The sequence below is a fragment of the Mixophyes fleayi genome, chromosome 3 (assembly GCF_038048845.1).
Source record: "Mixophyes fleayi isolate aMixFle1 chromosome 3, aMixFle1.hap1, whole genome shotgun sequence".
Taxonomy (NCBI): domain Eukaryota; kingdom Metazoa; phylum Chordata; class Amphibia; order Anura; family Limnodynastidae; genus Mixophyes; species Mixophyes fleayi.
In genome coordinates this window covers 317,979,819-317,984,934 of record NC_134404.1, presented here as the reverse complement: position 1 = coordinate 317,984,934, position 5,116 = coordinate 317,979,819, and the positions used below count along the sequence as shown (strand labels likewise).

The window sequence follows — 5,116 nt, the reverse complement described above, 5'->3', positions numbered from 1 at the left end:
TTAAATGGTACCACCGTATTATACGCACTATTGCCCAGATCCATCCCTGACACCCCTCGCCACTCACAAAAATTGATCCGACATATAGTAGATACAGCAACTTTCCTGATAGCCGCCAATTGGAAGAACATTGCCTCACCTACCATGTCCAGTAGTATCCAGAGAGTGTGGGCCACATACCGCATGGAGAGCATAACAGCCACACTAAACAACACAACCACCTCTTTGCAGTCTGTTTGGTTGCCATGGACCACCCACTATGGAGCTGCCCATCCTTTAACCAAATATTAGTGGGTCGTTTATAATCAACATCACTCTACCACACTCCAACTTTGCCTAAATAAACTCCCTCCCCCTACCCCCACCCCTTTGTATGTTTTCCCCCAAAACCATGGCATAAGGTTATTCTCTGGATCACATTGGTTCGCCACATCTGTTGAGATTATTTCTGCAACTTGTTTGACTGTTTGAATCTTAGCTGCTATGTACCCGTTGACTTGTTGTTTAACAACGTCATGCCTTGTAAAAACCAATACAAAAGTTTTGTTAAAAAATAAAATAAAATAAAAAACCTTATGTCTCCAACAGGTGGATACTTTTGCGTACCGCTGTTGGTGATGTTGCTCGGTTATGAGATTCCAATATCTGTTATTGATGTCTTAGGGTAATCCCTCCTCCCGCTGTATTTATACAATGTATACCTGAAGGTAGAAGAAAATACAATACATAACATAATACTGTATAGCAAAGTGATTTTAAGTTAAACACTATACCCGATACACTTAACAAATATTCAATAGTTAATTTGTTTATTTATTCTCAGTAGAAACTTTCTTCCTTTACTTCTCTCAGTTATGGACAGCAGCGTGTGTACAAAGATAGGAATGAGAAGTCACACTGAGTTATGCTTATTTTTGCTGAACTATAGAGTTCAACTACCTACTTGGCTTTCCAGTAAATGGGTAATATCTATCATTGTGTGTTATGGTGTCATGCAATGTGGACTGTAAACTCTAATGGGCAGATACTGATGTGAATGACAAGTATTTTCTGTAAAGTGCTATGTAATTTGGTGGTGCAATGTAAATAAGCAACAATAACAATAATAACATTCCTTTTCCAAACAGTGGCCCAACATTCCAGCATCCAGACAAGCAGCAACTGACCTTAAGTGTGACGCTTCAAAGTAAATCACAGCAATGGAGCCCAGGATGCGATGAAGCTTAAAGGGGTTTATTGCTCAGAAAATACAGGTAAATGGTACGAACCCAATATAGCTGAAACTGCACAATGAATATGGCAGACGCAGGTAGAATGGAAGGTAGAGAGATATCCGGAACAGTTGTGTAGCAGCAGGATGTGGAGTCCAAGAGCACAGAAGCAGCAGGGAGAACAGACCCTAAGGAAGGCAAAAAAACAACAATGACCAGAAAAGTATATTGAGAATGGCAGGTATAAGTAGAGAGACACCCAGGTGCAAGAGATAATTACTGCAACAAGTAAACCCCTAGCGATAAAAGGAAAGGCACAATAGCAGCACTTCTGGTGACCAGATGCACTGCAGATAATACATAAAAGCACAAGTCCAAGATCCAGGAGACAGGAACTGCCAATGCAAGCAGCATGCAATGCAGAAGGCTGCAGGCAGATTCTGACATTAAATTACCAGCAGCAACAGTTAGCGTAAGCTGCAAGAACAGGTAGGAAAGACACCATCCTCCAACTGTTCTGATCTGGTGGCATAATCCCAAGAGACTTTGGCTAGGTACACACTACAGAAACTTTCTCCCGATGTACTATCTACAACATTTTAACAAAGTCCTGATCAACATCCCGATTCATGTGTACACACTATACCTGCTTTACAAGATTTAACTTCCGATCTGTGTTCTTCATCTGTCATAACCATCGGTTGAAAAGATCATAACTCTGTAAACTCTTTGAAGATCCTAATAGCAAGTACATACACACTACAGGATTGGAACAATTCCAGCGATGAACAAGGTTTTTAGTCCAGTATAAAAATTTTGTTCAACGATATGATGGGCTTTGGAATAGTAATGGTTCATCACTGCAATGTACACACTAATGTGATATCGGGCCAACCGGTCGTTTATTGTCTGATTGACCTGAATCTCATCTGAAAACACTGTAGTGTGTAGCCAGCCTTTGTCTTGATGGCAAGGACAGTCAGAAGGTGTGTCCTGCTTCACTCTGCTTTGCTCATGAAGGGCTAGGCACGTGCTACTGACAATTTGGTTATGCCTACAACATGAGAGAACTTTCACAATATTTTCCAGGGTCTAACTAAGATTCCCAATCCACCCACCAGCAAATATCTGTATAAATGGGTTCTGATGTCATCACTTTAATCTTCATTAAAAAGAATTGTGTATTATTACTGCTTGACGATGGTTGGGGTAGCAGTGTTGTACAGAAGCTGGAGTGGAAGGTAGATGGGGGGATGTAACAGAGGTCCTTAGATGGCAGATAAGGAACATAGTTGAACTAGGCAGTTCCAGGTGAGAAATGCTAGGGGGTGTGAAATGTGATATTGTGAATAATGTTACAGCTAACGGCTATTATCATAAACTTGCAGAACTAGGAATAGTGGTCTTCACCTATAGCAGCCGCCTTTTCCGTAGAGCTAGTTGTGGTCACAGGTACTCAGATGCCCCCAGGTCTTAAACTCTAGCGTAGTGTAAGTTTATAAATAACACCACAGCACGGAATATGAGGTGGAGACAGAAGATAGAGATGGTCAGAAACAGGCCAGGGGTCTAAGGTCTGAAGCAATTAGTGTGGTCAAGTACCAGCAAGATATCAGGGCTGGCAGCAAGTTAGCATATCCAAGGGGCAAGGCAAAGGTCAGGGCAATCAGCATACAATCAAAGTCCAATAAACTAGCCAAGGGTCATGCACAGTAATTCAATTCAAAGTTTCAGCAGAATGGACAGGAGCAGGTCAGCTATTAGGAACAGATCGCTATAACCGACAGGGAGACTAAGCCCTTACTGCCTTAAATACCCCAATTATAAATCTGTCCTCATATTACAAATCTACCTCCCCTGAAATGCAACTTTGTTACACCAAGGTATATTTGTTATTTATTACAATGTTTTACTTTCAAAAATGATTCTGGTCCACAGGACACATTCACATTATTATGTGCATGCTGACATCTATTACTATGAATGACCTAAGACTCGGAGGGGGATGGGTTGATTTTGAGGGGACAGTCTCCTTTCAGGTTAATGCAACTATGATGTCGGGAAACCTTGTTTGATCTTCATCTACGGCTTGTATGTTATGTTATGTACTCAGCTTTAAAAAAATAAAACAATGCAGACCACAATCCAGCAGCATGGTGGCTTACAGCACTAGGGTCATGAGTTCAATTACCAACCATGCCCTTATCTGGCTCAACTTTGTGGGCCTGAATAAGGGAAATAAAGTTAACCAAACAGGAACTTTGACTCTTTCCCAAACCATGTTGTGTCCCATGTAAAATAAAGTTTGGTATATGTGCAATCATTATTTGCAAACTTGACATGAATACATGTTTTATAATTACATTATAAAAGACACACAGAATTTTTTTTTAATATACAAAATTAAATAACGCCAACATTAGGCAACAACCAAAACAGTTTTTTTTTTTTTTTTAAAAAAACCCTTAAACCAAACCATAAAATTTTTCATAAACTAAAATTCTTGGGGGGGGGGGAGTTTCTTCATTAGGTAACCCACCAATGGTCGGTTTCACTTTCCATCTCTGCTGTCTTCTCGAGCTGTAAGAAACACGGAAAAATAACACAATTAGCATACTTCGGTTATTTCTCATAGACAAATTACTTCTTGTTTGACGGAATCAGCAGTGGTGCGAAGTGTGACCTAACTTTAAACTGTCTGCAAAGGTTAATGTAATGCAAAACACATTAGTAGCCAGAGGACTAAAACTTCTTGGTACCATATAGTAATTTACTTAGTTTTACAATCTCAGACACATATTTTAAACTCTTACTTTGTGACATGATTTTGCTAAGGTTCGAAGTGACACATTTAATTGTGCATTACTATGCTTCAGGAATCTGGCCCTCTAGGTCCCAGCATGGCCATGCAGACATTGAGTATTCTTGGCCTTGTAATACTAGTGCTACTTTGGTTAACCCTGTCCATCCTGTGACCTATAGTGGTCCAGTGAAGTTTTATCTGCATGGAATATTGTTATCCGACATACACACTGTTTAGTTAAGGGATATATTGGTTTCATACCATGGGTGGATTCCCCTATGTATATAGGGGGAGTTATAGGAGAATGAGTATTGAGCAATTAAAAATATTTATACTTATTCATAAACACCTTTTCATTAATCAAATAAAATACAAATTAAAAACAAATTGTACGTACAAAATCCTTTAATAAAAAACAAAACAAAACAAAAAATACAAACACATGGATGTTGGTTTTATCCCATGGTTAGAGGCTTTGCAAGGCATGTCATGCTGGAACCCATAATGACTGTCTTTATCTGTTTAAAATATTATAGAAAAAGATCAACCTTAGGCCATTTTGAAATAAAATATTACTTGACTGTGTGTACTTTGTACACACCTGTACTTTCCAGCTGTAAAATCCACAATCTCTGATGCCTTAACTGCAACGCAGCTCCCCCAATAACCAAAAAGGAATAACATTGTTAACTATAGATACTTACATGTTTACGAAGGCAACTCCTTCATGTCTTGATCCCCTTCCATGAAATGATCCTTGCCGCACCTCCTTTATGCTCCAGCTGACAGCTGGGTCGTAAGGTCTGTTGGAATAAATTACACACATTTAGCTATTTATTAAAATGGTGTCTGTTTCTCACTTATCTTCAAAACGAAAGATAATGTAAGGCATCTCCATTAGAACACATTGTCAAATCCGTGCTTTAAAATCAATAAACAGACATAACACTTACTTTATTTACTTTACCTGGCCAGAAAAGAACTTTCACATAGTGAGTCAGATATTTGATTAACACTGACTATGGTTGCTTACTGAATATTTTTCAGGTGAGGCAGACTTCCCTTTACAAGGCAGCGCCGCTTTAAATTTAAGCGCTGTAGA

At 39.2% G+C, this 5,116-nt stretch overlaps 1 long non-coding RNA gene across 1 annotated transcript; it reads right to left on the bottom strand.

Annotated features, from left to right (window-relative positions):
* Nucleotides 1–1,309: 1,309 nt before the first annotated feature.
* LOC142143024 (uncharacterized) lies at nucleotides 1,310–4,785 on the bottom strand. The gene is made up of 3 exons (XR_012689469.1): nucleotides 4,719–4,785; nucleotides 3,751–3,791; nucleotides 1,310–1,399 (listed from the first exon to the last, which is right to left on the bottom strand). It is a non-coding gene; the product is annotated as an uncharacterized LOC142143024 (long non-coding RNA).
* Between the last annotated feature and the right edge of the window lie 331 nt (nucleotides 4,786–5,116).